Source organism: Pleurodeles waltl, chromosome 6, assembly GCF_031143425.1.
Source record: "Pleurodeles waltl isolate 20211129_DDA chromosome 6, aPleWal1.hap1.20221129, whole genome shotgun sequence".
In the NCBI taxonomy this organism is placed as follows: domain Eukaryota; kingdom Metazoa; phylum Chordata; class Amphibia; order Caudata; family Salamandridae; genus Pleurodeles; species Pleurodeles waltl.
The window spans coordinates 888,090,745-888,108,874 of NC_090445.1; the positions used below are offsets into that span (position 1 = coordinate 888,090,745).

At 46.0% G+C, this 18,130-nt stretch overlaps 1 protein-coding gene across 6 annotated transcripts in view; it reads right to left on the reverse strand.

Annotated features, from left to right (window-relative positions):
* Positions 1–18,130, reverse strand: part of UROS (uroporphyrinogen III synthase) — a 450,422-nt gene that overhangs the window by 207,116 nt on the left and 225,176 nt on the right. The gene's annotated exons all lie outside the window — the stretch shown is intronic.

An 18,130-nucleotide genomic window follows, 5' to 3' on the forward strand; every position in this document is an offset into this window, starting at 1 on the left:
GGGTGGGGCAGAAAAGAGCGGGGGCAGAAGGAGGGGTAGCATGGAGGGAAGATCGATGGGGGGTGTGATACCACATTTGAGGCAAGAAAGGGGTGGCGCCAGCACAGCGGACCTGTTTTCTCATTGGCAGGAGGCGCTGTGGGTGACGAGACGTGTCCTAGGCAGGCCAACTACAGCTCAGTGACCCTGGGAGAAAGGGAAGGTAGGGCCACGAGTGGCCAGCCGGATGCCATCGGCAGGAAAGGCGGTCACCTGGTCAGGCATGCCAAGGACACCTTTTAGGGGCAGTGTGAAGGTAGAGGTCGTGCACCCGGCCAGGTTCGCAGCACCGAAGAGGCATCGTCCTGGTGCAACAGAGTGGCACCAGCCATGGGAGGAAGTTGCATTGCTATATGCTGTTGGGCAGGAGGAGGCGTCAGGTGGAGTGACGCCTGGTGAGTATGGTTCAAATGAACTGAAGGCAACTTGGTTGGACTTTCAAGAGGAAAGTGTGGAGGAAGGAGAGATCAGGGACGAGGATGAGGAAAAGGGGGAGGAGCAGCTATGGTGGGAGGATGGGTGAGAGGGGGTGTGATAAAAATTCTTATAAGTCGTTGCAGGGATCTAGTGTGGTAGGGAGGCCTGGAGGTGATCGGACAGCCAAGGAGAAGACCCAGCTGGCTAGATGGAAGGCACAGGAGCGGTCACTGACATTGGTGCCAGGTAAGGGGGGTTACATGTGGCAATAACATGGTATCAGTGGCTATTGAAGCCAAGGATGTTGGTTGTGACGGGGAGGCATGCCTACTAAAAAGGAATATATGTCACAGATGTTGGTGTTTCAACAGAAAAAGGTCAGGTGAGGGTAACACAAAAGAGCAAAAAACACAGGAAGGGGTAGATCACGGGAACTCTCAGTGGAGCAGGGGTACCAGGGTTGGGGAGATGGGTCACGTTCGAACGACAGAGACAGTCGGTCGAGAGTAAACAGAAAAAAGTGAAGTAGATGCCGACCATGGGCACTGCGAAGCCGATGGGGGCCCATCCTACGTTGGCAACAAAGGAGAAAATATGGAACGAGGGAGTATGTGGAAATGCCAAAGTTACTCCATAGAGAAGTGAGGTCAAAAGAGGGGTCTAAGGAGGGGGAGTATCAGATGGTGAAGCGCCCCTAGATCCCAGTCACTACTGACAGCTGGACAGCAGCATTCCTAATTTTCGCTAGTGTATAGTGTGAGCGGCATCCAGAAAGGTCAGTTGCGTTGTTTAGGTACATGGATATCATCCTGAAGGCGCAACTGAGTTATGGAGGTTATGTTTTGGTCCAGTACAATGAGGAATTTCGGGCGCGCATGGCAGCAGACCCCGAAGTACAATGGGGAAAAATTGACTCAGACCTTTGGTAACACACTATGGGCCCTACAAAGTTCAGGAAGACCATTTTCACTGCTAGTGGTCTCACTATTACGAATCGGCCCTTTCGAGACAGGTCCACCCGAGGAGGGGTGGGGTCAGCAGGAAAAGGACAAGCATGACCATCAGGGAGAGGGCCAGCCCAGACTGGGACATGCTGGGACTTTAATAAGGGTATATGCACTCAGGAGTACTGTGAATTCCGACATGAGTGCTGAAAGTGTGCAGGTAGGCACGCACTAGTCCATTGCTGTGGGAACAACTCCTCACCAGACACCAGGACCAGGACAGGAGCAGGCACAATATAGTGGGGGTTCACAGCAGCAATGGCAGCCAGCGCTAAGGGGGCGAGGAGCCCAGGGTCCTGGGGGAAAGGCTCATACTCCAGTTAACTTGGAGAGGTTGCGTTTTTGGCTGGCCCAATATGATCAGAAGAAGGACGCAGACTTGTTGCTGGAGAAATTTACCTGGGGCTTCCGTTTAGGGTACATGGGGCCGAGGGAGCGTTGTTGGGCTGCGAACCTGAAATCAGTAAGGGGAAATGAGGACGTGGTAAGGAGCAAGCTCAATAAGGAGGTGGGTGAAGGTCACATGGAAGGCCCTTTTACAGACTGGCCAATGCAGAACCTTATTGTGTCGCCCATTGGCATGGTACCCAAAAAAGAGGCTGGACAGTTCCAGCTAAGTCAGCATCTTTCATGGCTGGAGGGCACATCGGTGAACAACTTCATTCTGGAAGAATTGACAAGAGTCTCCTACGCATCAGTGGATGTGGCGATTGGAATGGTTGAGGCGTTGGGTCCCAAGGCAATGATGGCAGAGACAGACATTAAGGGGGTCATTAGGACTGACAGCGTGGCGGTGCAGGACCCCCAAATTATGACAAGGGTAGCAGCCAGTTCACCACCTGTACCACCAGGGGGGTAGGACCACCGGGCTGAAAGTCGACCACCTTAGCCCGGTGGTCCACCTAACACCGCCTGCGATATTTTGAGTATCCTTACTGGCAGGGATTCCGTGGCGGCAGCCCCACCATGAAATCCATGCCGGTAAGGATACTGGCGACAGGAATACAAATTCCTGTCGCCACTACAGGACTCCCCACCCCCCCTCCCTGTAGGAGCCCCCACCCCCTGACCCCATCAGGAGCCCCCCAAGCAGCGACACCCCCCTCCCCCGATCTCCATACTGACCCCCGATCCCTGTACTGACCCCCGATCCATGCATGCACACACCGCACATAGACATACACGCACACATACATACATCCATGCTCACTCATTCACACACACATGCACACATGGCCACAACACTCCCCGCACCCCCACATTCACGCATTCACACAAGCACACAGACACTTAGACACACACACGCACACAAACACACACAACACCCCTCCACCCACACACACAAACACACACCCCCATTCACACACACAACACTCAACACCCCCCTCCTCTGTCGGTCGATCACCTTACCTGGTGGTCGTCTGGGAGGGAACGGGGCCCATGGGGTCTGCTCCGCCAGCACCGGCCCATCACCACAACACCACCACCACGATTACAAAGTTATAATACGGTGGGCTGTGTTTTGATGAAGTGACGGTGCAAGCGGAGCAACCTCCACTGCACCGCCGACCGCCAGTACGGCTGCTGGTGGCTCTCCACACAATTTATGGTGGAGAGCTGCCAGGAGTCATAATATGGTGGTCTCAAGACGACCATCACTGGCGGTGTCCTGGACGGTGTGACTTCGGTGGTCAACTGTTTTGACCGCCAAAGTCATAATGAGGGCCTAAGTCTGCTTTGCAGTTGTTGCCAGTGCACCCCGATGGCTTTGAGCTGCTTGGCACCCAGTTTGGCGGGTCATGGTATATGGAAAAAGCACTACCAATGGGATGCTCTATTTCCTGCTCCATTTATTCATGTTTTAACATATTTTTACAATGGCTAATCACAAGAGTCACAAGTCACATGGTGGTGACCCACTATTTGAACGATTCTTTCTTTGCAGCTCTGGCAGGTTCAGCTCATTGTGTGGGGCTCTTGGGCTAATTCAAAAGTCTCATGGGGGATCTGGGTCTGCCTCCAGCCCTGGAGAAGACGGTTGGACCAAGTACAGTGTTATCCTTTTTGGGGATTGAGCTGCATTCGGAGACCATGATGGCTTGTTTGCCAGAACACAAAAGAATGGCCATGATGGCATTGGTGTTTGAGATGTTATGCAAGCAGAAAGTGACGGTCAGAGACATACAGGTTTTACTCAGCCACCTCAATTTTGCCTGCTGGGTGGTGACGGCTGGGAGGACCTTTTGTAGGCAACTGGGACTGGCTTTGGCGGGGAACAGACTACCTCGCCACCATGTTAGACTTTCCTCAGGTACAAAAGAAGACTTGCACATGTGGCGTATCTTTTTGCAATCTTTCACTGGCATCCCTTTGCAACTGTGGCAGGAATGTGAGTGGGATACGTAATTTTCTTTCTGATGCGGCAGGCGCGACAGCTTTTGCCATCTACTTTTTGGAGCTGTTTCCTCTCGTAGTTGCAATCTGCATGTGGGGTCAGCATCTGGAGGACAAAACGGTGGTTTTCAGGGTGGATAATTTGTAAGTGGTGCACGTAGTGAGCAGGCAGTCAGTAAGGGACCCACAGTGCTGCAACTGTTGAGGGTGCTTGTGTGGGGTTGCATGCACCATGACATTTCCTTCAGGGCAAGCCATGTGCCGGGTGTGAACAATGACATTTTGCAGATGCATTGTGGGAGAGGTTCCATGGGCTGGTCACGGACGTGGAGCTTGTTAGGACAATGATGCCGGTGGCACTATGGAGCACAGCCAACAGAGGATGCTTCTCTTGGTGGTGAATTCATTGGCGTCCTCTACAAGAAGTGTTTATGCACTGGCATGGCAGGGATTTCTGCGCTCAGGGGCAAGGAGGCGGGGTGGCCTGGGAAAGGGTGGAGGATGTAGTGCAGTTTATAATGGACTTGACTGAGAGAGGGCTGTTTAGGGTAACCATAACTGGTAAGTTAGTGAGGACTGCCTTTGTGGGTAAATTATTATGGGGTTACACGTCATCGGCCGAAGAACTGGGGCAGAGAATTTGGATGGGTGGGCCAAGGAGGTTGGTCAGCTGGGAAGGCTAGGAGACTGGTTACACTAGGTCTGCTTAAACAGATAGTAGTGAGCCTTCATACAATCGGTGTTGGGGAAGGAGAGGAACTGCTGTTTCGGACAGTGATCTCCTGGAGCTTTTCGAGTTTCAGAGGTCCTGGGGTTTGGGGGCAGTCTGGGTGAATATCCTGGGAAGAGGTGCATATTAGCCAGAATGGAATCAGGGTTTTGTGCAGTTCAAAAAAAAGGATCAGGCCATGGCTGGCACATCAGTGTTCCTGAGGAAGTATCCGGTGAACTGGAAATGTCCCTGAAGCTTTGGAAAACAGTCAAGGGCTCAGAGTGGGTCTGCAACAGGAGGGATTTTTAAGCATAGGGATGGTAGCAAGGTGATGTCCTTTCAGTTGCTAGAGGAAATGCCTAACGTCTCCCGGCTTGGATGCAAAATTCTTTGGTACGCATTCCTTCAGAATCGGGATGGTCACGGAGGCGAGTAGGCAGGGATGAGGTAAAACAGCGATGATGCACACTGGGCCATGGAGGTCTGATTGCTAACAAAAGTAGGTGCACAGCAAGGGTGAAATGGGTTCTGGGGGAAGCGCCTAACAGTGTTTTGTCTTTGCAGGTGTCGTCCTAGGCACCGACACAAGCTTCATTTCTAGTTGGATGGTGGGACATTCATTCATAAAATGGGTGCAGCGGCAGGCAAGGACGAGCACCCTTGAAGGAAACTGGGATTGGATTGGGAGCAGTATTTAGTGTGTTGGGAGGGAAAAGGGGGAATGAGGTGGCAGGAATTGTTGCTGACCTTAGATAAATTCAAGTCTAGAGGTCCTTGTCCAGACCTGCTGTTAATCCACCTGGGGGAGAAGGATTTAGTAGTACAGACAGGATTGGAGGCGTTGAAAGCAATGAAGAGAGAATTGATGGAGATTCAGAGGAGGTGGAGGGGCTGCCATATCATTTGGAATGCGTTTGTCCCACGGAGGGCTTGGAGGGGAGCAAAGAAACCATCGAGCAGATGCATAGAAAGATTAACAAGGAGATGCAGGGTTTTTGCAAGGATAAGACCTGTGTTATGAGGATGTGGAGTTTGTTTGCATTGATGGGGTGCACCTGTCCTTTATGGGCACGGAGCTGTACCTGCTGCATATGCGCGAAAAGTTGAAGGAGCTCTTGAACGAACGTTGAGCTTTTGGGTAGGGGGGGGCAGAAAAAGTCAAGGGGGACCCTCTTTTTCTGGTGGCGGAGGCAGGGCAAATTCACATGGCATACAAATATGTACAAATAGCGAATCTGGCAATACACATTGAGAACGAAGTGGGGGTGGACAACAGCAGGCCGGGACAAGCAGGAAGTAAAATGTTTCCTTACGAGTTATGCTAGTTGCAAGTTCATTGTTATGTTGCATCAGAAGGCAGTTAACGATAGGAAACAATTTGAACGGGGCTAAACAGTTTGAACAGCTTAAGGAGTACTAGATGGCAAGGCTAAGTTTAAGGGTTGGGGGAGGGAGGTGAGCTTTGGTAGGTGACTGGCTGTATAGTGAGGTATATATTTTTGGAAGGCAAAGGCCAAGGTTTGAATTGTAAGTGCACCTGTTTCCAATAAAGCGGCCTTTTCCACACAAGTCTGGTGTCAGTATCTGTAATGCCCACCTCTTCCCTGATAGGGTTTTGGGGGGAAAGCGGGAGGAGAAATCGCCGACCTGTGGACGGTTCCCCCCTAGGAGGATTGAGGAAGGTGGAGCAGTCCGAGACTGCGTTGAGCTGGTTGGGCTATGTAAAGCCTGGTATATTAAGGAGCCATTTTAGGTGTGGAGCACCATTTTGAGGCAGGTGACATGGTGGTCAGCGGTTAGGCAGTTTTAAAATGTTCCCCTCCCTCCTGTCCTAGTTTTTAAAATAGGTTTTTCCTGGGGCATAGTCAAAAGGTTTTTGTTGGGCTATGCTTGCACAGGGGTGAAGGTGTTTGTAAGGTTGTTGCTTGGAGCAGGCAGAGGCAGGGTGAGTTCACATAGCATACAAATATGTACAAATAGCGAACCTGGCAATACACACTGAAAATGAAAGGGGTTGTGGACAACAGCAGGCAGGGGCAAGCAAGGAAGTAAAACGTTGTCTTACAAGTTAAGCTAGTTGCAAGTTCATTGTTATGTTGCATCAGAAGGCAGTTAACGATAGGAAACAGTTTGAACAGGGACTAAACAGTTTGAACCGTTTAAAGAGTACTAGATGGCAAGGCTAAGTTTAAGGGGCGGGGGAGGGGCGAATAGGGGAGTGTTGGTAGGTCACTGGCTGTATAGTGAGTTATATAGTTTTGTAAGGCAAAGGCCAAGGTTTGAATTGCAAGTCCACCTGTTTCCAATTAAGTGGCCTTTTTAACACAAGTCTGGCGTCCGTGTTGGTAATGCCTCCCTCTTCCCCAAAATGACTATGAACTCGTAGTTTGTGAATAGCCTACAAAAACCTACAGTTACCCAAAACTGTAAATTCCCCTTCGTGAATCAGGACCTGAGTTTCTGCCTGCAGAGCCAGGTGAGGATCAGCCCTGGAAACTCTGTAATTTCACCATCTTTAAAGGTCGAGGGAGGACCTTGAGCAGGGTTGAGCGAGACATCCAATGAATACCCAGGTACGGCCACTCTCCAGGTCAACCGTCCACTCCCATACGGTCTCTTAGTTCCTAGACTGTCACTGTGCTGGGTTTTTAGATAAACATTTTCTCCTAAAATGGATATATTAATGAATTAAGTATTCAAGGCATTTGGTGTTACCCATCTAGATGTCATTCTTTGGGAATTAACCGACTCCTGCGCCCAAGTTATGGGCATGTCACACAGAGAATTCCTGGTAACGTAGAATGGCATGCCTGACTGGGTTCCGACCACTGTAGAAAGGTCTAGTGGACTGGAAATAAATAGCAACAGAATGGTGTTAAAGGTATGGTCAGTTCTTTCAGTTTTGCAAACGAAAACACTGGCAACTCTCCTTTAATGAATGAATGAGTCATATGCAAAGCGCAACTGTCACTCAAGAATGAGCATCCTCGTGCTGTACTAAGTAGCAATGTGAACCCTGTCCTGAACCTAAGTGAGTCAGTTAAATAAGGGCATGGCAAAGAGCATCTGATGCTTGAAAAAGTCAAGTCTTGTGGGATTTTTTTAAATTCATCTTCCATATCTATAAATTGACGATTCAATGGCAAGTGGTTCCAGGCTTTGGTGCCTAATCCCGTAAGGATTTTCCATTTCGAATTTTGAGTCAAAAAGGAGGGGGCTTGAGCAAATTCACACTTAAGGTTGATCAAGTCTGGTAGTAACTGAATCTGGCCATGAGATATTTAGGGCCCGTTGCCTTAAATGCTCTAAAGACCAGCAGCTGGATCTTTAACAAAATTATTGTATGTATTGTTAGACAATGCAAACTTTTTTATGTGATTGATGCCAAGCTCCGTTTAGGGAGCTGTAACACCAGCCTGGCTGCTACATATCTGTAGTGTGCAAATCAGTGGTTTTGAGCAGCCACCATATAGACTGTTACAGTAGTCGAGCCTTAACATAATAAGGGCAAATGCCACCATTTTCCTGGTGGCGAGAGGGAGGAAATTAAATAATGTTTTCAAGGATTTGAGCAAATAAAATATATCCCGGCTACTGCCGCCACTTGAGGTAGAAAAGACAGGTCAGTGTCAAATTTGACCTCCAAATTCTTTGCTATCTTTACCGTGTCTGGTGGAGAGGGAACTGAATTGGGTCACCAACGTGCCGGAGAGAAACAACTGTATTTCCTGAAAAGGTTTATTTCCATTTTCTCTGTATTGCACTTAAGATGGTTGTTTTGCATCCATCAATGACATTAGACAGACACTTTTTGGAATTCAATTCAGGATCAGCAGGTCCCTATTCAAGTGAGAGGATCCACTGAGTGTTGTCTGCGTAAGAAATGGTTGCAATTCCATAGCATTCAATCAAAGATAACAGAGGGGCAACAAAGATATTAAAAGAAGGCAGGGCTAAGAAATGAATCCTGTTGTACACCTCTTGCAATCAGTATTACTTTGGACAAGAATTCTCCTAGCACAATAGTCTGTCTCCTGTCAGCTAAAAAGGATTTGAACCAGGATAAAGCTTTATGGGAAATCCCTATGTCTTGGAGTTGCTGGAGAAGGATATCATGTGAAAGGGTATCAAATGCTGCAGACAGATCTAATGGTATCAATACAGCATCATTCCCAGCGTCGAAGGTCATTTTAACAGTCTCTGAGACCTCAAGTAAAGCAGACTCAGTAGAATGTTGAGGCCTAAAACCAGACTGACAAGAATGAAGCGAACTGGAGCTTTTGAGAAAACTAACAAGTTGTTGATTTTCAATTTTCCCCATTATTCTAGCTAATACAGGCAAAAGAGAAATGGGTCTAAGATTAGTAGGGTCAGCCAAAGGTTTTTTTTCAGAGGGGCTTAATGACTGACAGTTTCCAGGCTGCTGGAACTTCAGCTGTGACTTATGAGGTATTAAGAATTCGGTTAATCAGAGGATTTACTATGTCAATTGCCTCATGGAGAATGGCTGGGGGAAAAGGAGAACCTGATTTACAGGAAATAGTCATCTGGTGTGACAATGTCAAGGAAATTTCAACAAATGCTGGCAGACTAGTGTTCCTTCCATTATAAATGTCACATGAAACAGGGCCACTTAAAGGGTCAGTCATGGGGGGTGGACGTAAATCATTGCTGTAGGGCTTGGATCTTTTACCGATCACAGAGGGCCTGAGATGGCGGGATCTCTCTTAGGAGAGGGTTAAGCCACAGGAAAATTTCAGATATCTTCAAAATCACCTTAGTGTCCTGATATGCCTCTTCAGTTTTCATAGTGAAGTAGACTTTTTTGCTATTCTAATCAGTTTATGAAATACTTTCTGGGCCTCTCTGACCCAGGAGAGATCCTTGGTGCAATAAGATTGTTGCCATTTATGCTCACTGTTTACAGTACTGCTTCTGATTTAGTAAAGCTGGGCAAAATCAAGGTTGTGAATTGTTAGGCCTACGGTTCATAGAGTCAATAGAAGGTGGGAGATCCAAAGCTATTTCAGTGATCCAGGTATTAAAGAAACTGATGTAGTCTGCCAGGTTCCCTTTAAAGGTTGCGGTATTAAAAGACAGGCGAGAAAGCAGTGTATGATTCAATTTCATATATACCCATTTCCGGCGCATAAAAGGAGAAGCACCTGATTTGTTGAAGGGAGATTATGGGGCACTGTGGTTATACTAAATGGCACTAAGCAATTGTCAGTCCACAAATTTATAATAGGCATACAGGAAGTCAAACAGTGATGGTTAGTGCACATCCAGTGGATAGTATGACCTGGTAGATGAGTTATGGCATTTACCAATAAAGTGTCTCGAAGAAAGTTGGCCTCCAGATTGTCTAAATTGTTCAAATGGAAATTTAAATTACCTACCATGGTGAAGTTAGCATATCAAACTACCACAGGGACGAGAGCCTCACCTTTTGTGGACAGAAAGCTAGTCCCTGGCCCTGGAGGGTGATACAGTAGACACCCCATAAAAGATTCAGAGGCACTGATCTTGAAACAAAAGTCTAGGCTTTCTGCTCCTTTGAGAATAGCCCTGTTAAAGGAGCTACATTGGAAGCTGTTATTGAATATAACAGCTATTCCACCACCCAGATCTTTTAATGTATCCTTGGATACCATAGTATAGCCCGGGAGTACTGCCATGGCTATATAAGGATTACACCATGGTTTCAACCAGGTTTCAGTGATAAACAAAAATTCCAGATTCTCCTTTGTGTTAAGTTTGATATCTCCTATGCGTATTGTCTTTAAGAGGGTGCATTAGTAAGCCCACTTAAAAGAGATGATTTAGTAGATAACAGGGCACAAGGGGCCTCCAGGGGCGATTCTTAAAAACAGCCAAACTCATACCTACAGGCAATACATGAAACAGGACCCCTAAGGTGCACTGGATAACAGATATGGCAGTTAGCCAAAGGTTGTGTCCTAAGACTGTGGAGGAACTCATAGGAGAGGGGTACGCTTGGAATCAACCAGGAATAGTGACTGGCAGTGGCCGCAGAACGGATGCGGATGGTGCAGACGGGCTTGCCTTAGGTGCACTTTCAGCACACCAGAAGTGCGCCAGCTGCACGCTCGCAGTACTGAGGAAAATGGGTGCAGATGGCGATTAGAAAGGGTAAAAAATTGTAGAAATACACACACAGTAGGCCACGGAGTACAGAGGACAGCGCTGCAACTAAGGGGAGCATGCGCGCACCGCGGCCAGCATTTAGCGGGTTTGGAGCACTTGCAGATTCCTCCCCCTACCGTCTGATTGGATCTGCCTAAACCAATTGACAATCCACAAAGTTGCTACAGTCTAGGCCAGGGTTCTGCAAAGTCGGTCCTGGAGAGCCGGTTCCATGCCAGATTTTTTGCATATCCACATATAGAAAGAAGATGTTTCAGAAATCTACATTTTTCTAAATCAATTTTTTTTTAAATGGTGGAAATACACAGACAGTAGGGAACAGAGTGCAGAGGACAGCACTGCAACTAAGGTGGTGTTCAGTGAGTTTAATCTTTACCTATTGTTCGGGCCGTACTAGTAAATTTACCATGCTGACATTTCCCTGATGGGCTGCAAGCGAGAGGGCTGTTTTCAGAGCAAAAAGAGCTGTTAAGAAGAAACTATGGCCCCAATGACCACTTGATATTCACGACCTCTTGCAGACCTTTTTTGCCAGGGTTGATTTTGGTTTCCAGCCCTGCCTCGTACCACTGCTGGACTAATAATAAAAATGATTTATTGCCCTTATGCTTTTTGACAACTGATTTTCCCTATGGTCATTTACTTAATTTTGAATCCAATGCAAGGATACAATGCATGCATTTTTACCCATCACACTCCACTTAACAATGTTTCCATATGCTCTAGTATTCAATAATACGTTTCCTATGTGCACATGTTTTGGAATGCACTTATTACACTCATGCTGTAATAACAGAGGAAACAGAACCTGAACTTGATTAAGCTGGCTCGCATAATATGAGAAACTGTACTGTCTGCATTCAAGACCACGAAAAACTTATTGTAAAAACCATGAGAACTAGGACCCATCGTTTTTTTTGTGAAAAGTGGTAAAGTGCTGTAGATGTTGTTGATTGAAAATACAAAGATGCATGCGCAGGACTAGGTCCGTGGATTAAGGAAAAATGGAAGGATTAGATTTATGGATTTCAGCTAGTCCCTGATAACTGGAGCTTTAGCTGTTGGTGAAGTGAAGGATCAGGTTGCAAAGGTTAGATGAAAATTTGGGAGGAGGATGAATATGACTTTTCAGATATGGAACCTTCATAAAATCATAGGCAACTGCTTCTTAGTGCCCTGAAATCAGTTCGAAAGAAGAAGAATTTTACACACATATAGGTCATGTATCTTTTCTCTCTAAATGCTTACTCTCTTCGCTGTTTTGTTACTGGTACTCCACGGGTACTGCACTACGCCAGAAACTACCTCATTTGGTTTTGCAATTTTGTAATATTCAAGTTCACTGTATTTTCACAATCCACTTGTATTGGTGTCAGCTGGATAGTTTGAGTGGCTTATCATTGATTTACCTTTCATTCAAGAGGATCTACTGTGCTAAGTAGACCCAGTGGGTACAAGACCATTCTAGTTGGTTGCTTGGTCCACCTGACTTCCACTCTTCACAGACTCCCAGACATACTGGAACTCCCCGCCACCATGAAGCAGAGCTCTGCTAGGGAAATGTGTGCAAGCTGCTAACAAACATTCCTCTCTTGTGCTCTGCAGACCAACAGTAGGCCGCTCCAACTAGCATTCGTTGCAGCCACCTGAGGACATTACCTTGTGTGCCACAAATAAACCCCACAATACAATAACTAGTGAACGCACCATGTAAACCCAGGTCCCATCAGATTAATCAGATTAGCCCACAATGGGACAAGTCCACATCAAGTACAAGACTAGTCACCATATCACCCCAGGGCAAATTTGTTTGAGGGCGATCCAGTGTATTCATCCTGTGACATTTGCTAAACGTTATTTAAACATCCCATCCCATCAAGGGACTCCAACACCAACTGGTGAGTGTTTTTTCTTCTCTTTCTTCAGTATTGTGCAGTTCCCTCCCTGGCAGCTCTTTTTCGTGATAGCTTCAAAACAATTACCCCACACAAAATGAAATACTGGTTTCAAAATAATAACTGTCATACAACTCAATGGACGTAACTAGGAGGCAGGTGCTGGTGTAAAGTGGATTTGAACACGGTCTCCACCCACATATCATATTTCCTAGATTGCACACAAGTTCATTTCCAATCAAATATCTGTAAAACGTATACAAAATCACAAAATCCCATAATTGTTCGAAAGCATGAAGAATATCACCCTGTATGTGCCGTTATAGAACACTTAGCAGGGTGTCATTACAAAAGCAGGAATGACATCGGTAAATGAACAATCGGTTCAGCTGAAGAAGTATAAAATCGCCCATCATCCTCACATTAAACAAGCAGTGGCTAGGCCAACAAGTCTGAACTTCCTACAATGAAAGTTCCGATTGACACCACTACAGGCAGGTATGGGTGCACAGCGAGCATACAGTCAACATGTAAGGTCACACTTGCACACACAACACAAACTAGCCCACAGGCACAACAGGGTACATACATGCAATGCAGATTGGTGCCCATGCAAACATATGGAACATTACACATGCATATGCTGCCCATGCTTGGGGTGTATGTATGCACACTGTGTGCCTGTGACCTAGCTTGTAATTTGCTTGTGTGACTGCATGTCAAGGGCACCGGAATGACGTGGATCTGGAGCCCCCTGTTTACCACATTATTATGTATTTGCCAGAGTTGCCACTCAATACATCATCTGCGGAATAATCTGCAGATTTTAACAAAACAAAAAAAGCGTTTTGTTACTAAAAATGAGGTGATTTAGTTTATTATCTAAAATGATTTAGTTTAATAACTGAAATGCCGATTTTAGTTGCATCTAATGGCCAAAATATTTATTATTTTTCCTGCCGCAACGATAGGAACATTCCTGGGGGGATGATATAATCTACACTAATAGCCTGTGCTTGTCATGTTTTTTTGCCTTTTGTCGCCTTTATTGGGTCATATGACTTGCCGTGTGTCCATCAAAGCACAGGCCCTCGGCAGATCACAGGCTGCGGACGCTGCCGCTCCCCCTGCTGACAAGTCATGCTTTACAAAATCGCTTTGCATGTAGCTGATAGCACGTGTACAGCTTTTGAACCCTACGTTTCCTTGCACAAGCTGAAACCGCAGGACCTCTGCAATGCAGAACAAATCCTGTAAGTTATTCAGATAGTTCCTATGTGTTGGGAGAAAGCCCTTTCAAATGTCCTTTCAGACTGGAACCAGCGATATCACACAGGCTTAAGGATGTGGGGTAAACATAACGCCCATCTCCTCTTCCAGCTGCTTCATATGGGTTTTAGACATAACTTCTGCTGCTTCTAAGCACTTTCACAAACAGGCGTTAGTAGCACCCTGTTCACAGGTCATTAATTCACATTCTCAAAAGGTTGGAAGGCTTGAACTCCTGATGGTCGGAGAGAGAGTTTCAGCTGCTGCATCGTCTCCCAGCATAAACTCGAGCCCTCATTCAGGACTCCTACACATGGAATGATATATCTCTCATCGTATTATTCAACTGCACGATAGATATGCTAAAATCTGAAGCAACCTATGTAACATCGATTTTCCCCTACAGAAAGATCCTGGGTTTACGTACATAAATTATGAATAATATACACAGGGGAACTGGGCAAAGAAGGGAGGCTTTTTCTTATCACAAGACGAGCAGTGCAAAGTGGGCCTGGAACCGGCGTGCACACGTTGCAGTACTGCAAAGAGGTGCACAGCCAGGCTGTACACAGAGGGTGACATGGCAAACAGGGAGGGCTGTGCGCAGTAGACAGAAGTGCAAAGAAAGTAAAGAAGTGAAAAGAGAGGTACAGAAAAAGTGTGCGTACAGAGCAGAAGTCCTGAGAAGCAGAACGAGACTGCGCATACCATGAGGCGTACTACACATTGGAACAGTGGCGCATAGCATAAGCGAAGGCAGAGTGCACTTACTATAATATAACAGGCATTTGTACAGGGAAGGCTCACTTGCACTACTGACAAAGTCCCTGACCATTACATTGCTTCAGGGGATGGCAGAGTGTGAGTCTTGACATGTGGCTGACAACAACCCTTTCTGCCATTGAGCCAGCTGGCGGTCAGACCCATCCTGGGTGGGGCCAGGCACGCGCGCCTCTTGGCAGTTATTCGTGCCTCGGCGGCTGCCTCCTCTTGCCACCACCGCCCCACATGTGCACCACAGAAAACAACAAAAACAGTGGTGCCAGATTTTCTAAGTCTTCTAAAGCCCAAAGCTGTTCAACTACCAGCCCAATGTAAGCTTAAAATGGACGAGTCTTAGCCCAAAACAAGCCCAAAGTTGCAACACTCAAATGATGCAATCAATAAGCCGTAAAAAAAACATTTTGAAGCATAAATTTAACATTTTGAGCATTCCTAATTTCTGTTTTAGACAAATGTACAGAACTCAATGTATTTCCTTTTACATTTTACACTAGTCATGTTAATCCCAATATACAGCTACCAAGATATCAGATTGCTTATGTGTGAGATTTTCATGGTTTCAGTGTACTTATGAGTGACATTCACCAACAAAATGAGTGACCCTTCTCGCGAGCAAAACCAAGCAATGAAGTTTGTGGATATATATATATCTCACAGACAAATTATACTGAGCCAATGAATCATAGGTGTACAAATAAGTCTAGGAAATGTTACATGAGACCATGATGATTACACGGTGTAGAAGGCACATGTCCTCCATGCTAGTACGGGCTATATTTTAAAGGTGTTTGGTCTGGAGAAAAACAAACAGGATTTAAAACATACAACAGTGGTTGGCTTTACTAAAAATAATTTATTTGTGCTGAAACGAACCCCTTTAGCAACATTAGGATAACGAAAGACTGCAAGTAACAAAAGAATCTCTGTGGCAAAAACAGTCACCCACAGAGCTATCCACATAAATGCAGTCCTGTGATCTACATGGTGTTCTATGCAGCAGGCACGATGACCCTCTGTGCTATTTTATGAATTAAAACTGCCGCTAAACAAAAGACTGATATCCCTACAGCAGGAACATTCATTATGAGAGTTACCTTAACATATTTATTGTTGCTTAAAAACTTCTGGACACGCAAGGAATTTGGCAACAGGTGGTTTTAAAGCTGTGTTATTTCTAAATACACAACACCTGACCCTACATCCCCACAGTGAGTGCCATGTGGTATATGTTCCACAAAACAATTTGTGGCAAAACAGTAACTCACTGCTATCCTCACTAAAAATACAGTTCTGTGATATGCGTGCTACGCATTCTTTGCAGTAGGATATTAGCTCTCTGTGTTAGTACATGTTGAGTCAAAATTGTCAGTAGACAAAAGCATGATGATTATAATCACGAGCTTTTCTTAACTTACTTTGCAAGTCTCAAGAGTCACAACTCTGTGCTGCAGCTGCTGGAGTTATGGCACCGCTGTCTTGACTAATGCACAAGTATTGCAACCTAATACTTGGCTGCTTAAAAAAAAAAAAGATTATCCCAGACCATGTTATGCAGAGGGGACAGTGCAGGTTGTAGAGTCCGAAAATGTGACTTCTAATCCCGGCTCACCCTACTTTACCGAAGGGCCACATGTACGAAATTCAGGTTTTGCGACTCCCAAATTGCGAGTCATAGCGACTTGCAATTTGCGAGTCGAAAAACCTGATGTACAACAGTGTTAATGACACTGTTTGCGATTCCCAATGGGAATGCAAATAACCTACCTCATGAATATTCATTAGGTAGGTTGCAATTTGCGGCCCCATTGGGAATGGCCGCCTTCACAGAGATGGTGGCCTGATAGAGACAGCAGACCACCATGTCTGTGACTGCTTTTAAATAAAGCAGTTTTTTTAAAAAAATGCAGCCCGTTTTCCTTGAAGGAAAACGAGATGCATATCAAAATCAAAAAGAAAAAGTTTTCTTTACATTTTTTCAGAGCAGGCAGTGGTCCGTGGAACCACTGCCTGCTCAGAAAAAATATTTTCGCTGCCATTCACATGGGGACCCGCTGCGGTTTGCGTATGGGTTACTGCGGTGAAAACAATCATACATAACATCTGGATTCGGTATTAGGAAGGGACGCCCTTGTCACGCACCTTCCTAATACCGAATCGCAAAACTCAAACTGAGATTCGGTAACAGGTTACTGAATTGGAGTTTGGGCTTTGTACATCCCAAATAGCATTTTTCAAGTCGCAAACGGCCCGATTCGCCGTTTGCGACTTGAAAAATGCTTCGTACATCTGGCCCAAAGTACTTTATGTTCCTTCAGCATCCTTATCTGATGAAATTATTAGCACACTGAGGCGTCTGGGCTATGGTATTCTATGGAAAACAACATCCAGAGTTGACATTCACTTTTCAGAACAAATGCATTTTCACACACATTACCCAGTAATGTCAGTGCCACGTTACCAATAACAAGCTAGGCAGCTCAAGTGTGATCAACTGCAGCACTGAAGCTGAGGTGCCGCCCAGCTATAAAAAACAAGCACAAGCTAAATAAAGCCCAAAAAATAGGCACATGGCAATTAATTTTTTTCTCACACAAATGGGAAAAATATTGTCCATTTGTGCGGAAAACAGCCCAATCTGGCAACACTGAACAAAACACTGTAACCAGCCTCCAGCAAAGCACTGGGCACACTGCAAGGGAGGAGAAATTAAGGCATGCGCACACCGCTGAAGCAACAGAGAGACATTGCACTGGTCCAGGTTCATTTGCATGCACATAACGACCTGGATGGATACTGCTGCTATTTCCTCCCTTTTAATTGTGAAGCACATGATGTATTTGAAAAAGTTCAAGTGGGCATCACAAAACACATGGGCCATCTGGTTTCGATTCTCAATACCACCCTTTCTTTGAAATATTTTAAATACTTCACCGTTTAAATTGATGGCTAGTATCACTTTGCAAAGTACATTGAGGTGCTCAATCCGACTTTGGCAATTCTTAGCAGAAGTCCGCCGCCTCTGCGTGCACCAAAAGACCGCAAGTGCCGGCGGTCTCATAACTGCCGTATTACGAGTCACAAAATGCAGACCGTCCAAAATTAGCCAAAAACCTGACACTGTCGGCCTGACCAAGGGCGGGAGAGAGGCGGTATACCACCAGCACCACCACACCGGCAACATCCCGCCCTCCAAATTACAACCCACAAATCAGCACAGCAGTCTTTGCACGTCAGTAATCCATTGGGGGTCCGAATCACCACGGTCAAAAACTCAACCCCACCACCCACCTCATTAGACAGTACAAATACCCCACACCTGACACACATACACACACCAAACACACCTGATCACTGCACTATAAAACACACCCCTCACATATCCACAACCCCTTGCATCCTGAATTTTTCACAGAGAAAGGGACGAACGCACAAATAGAGGACACTGCACC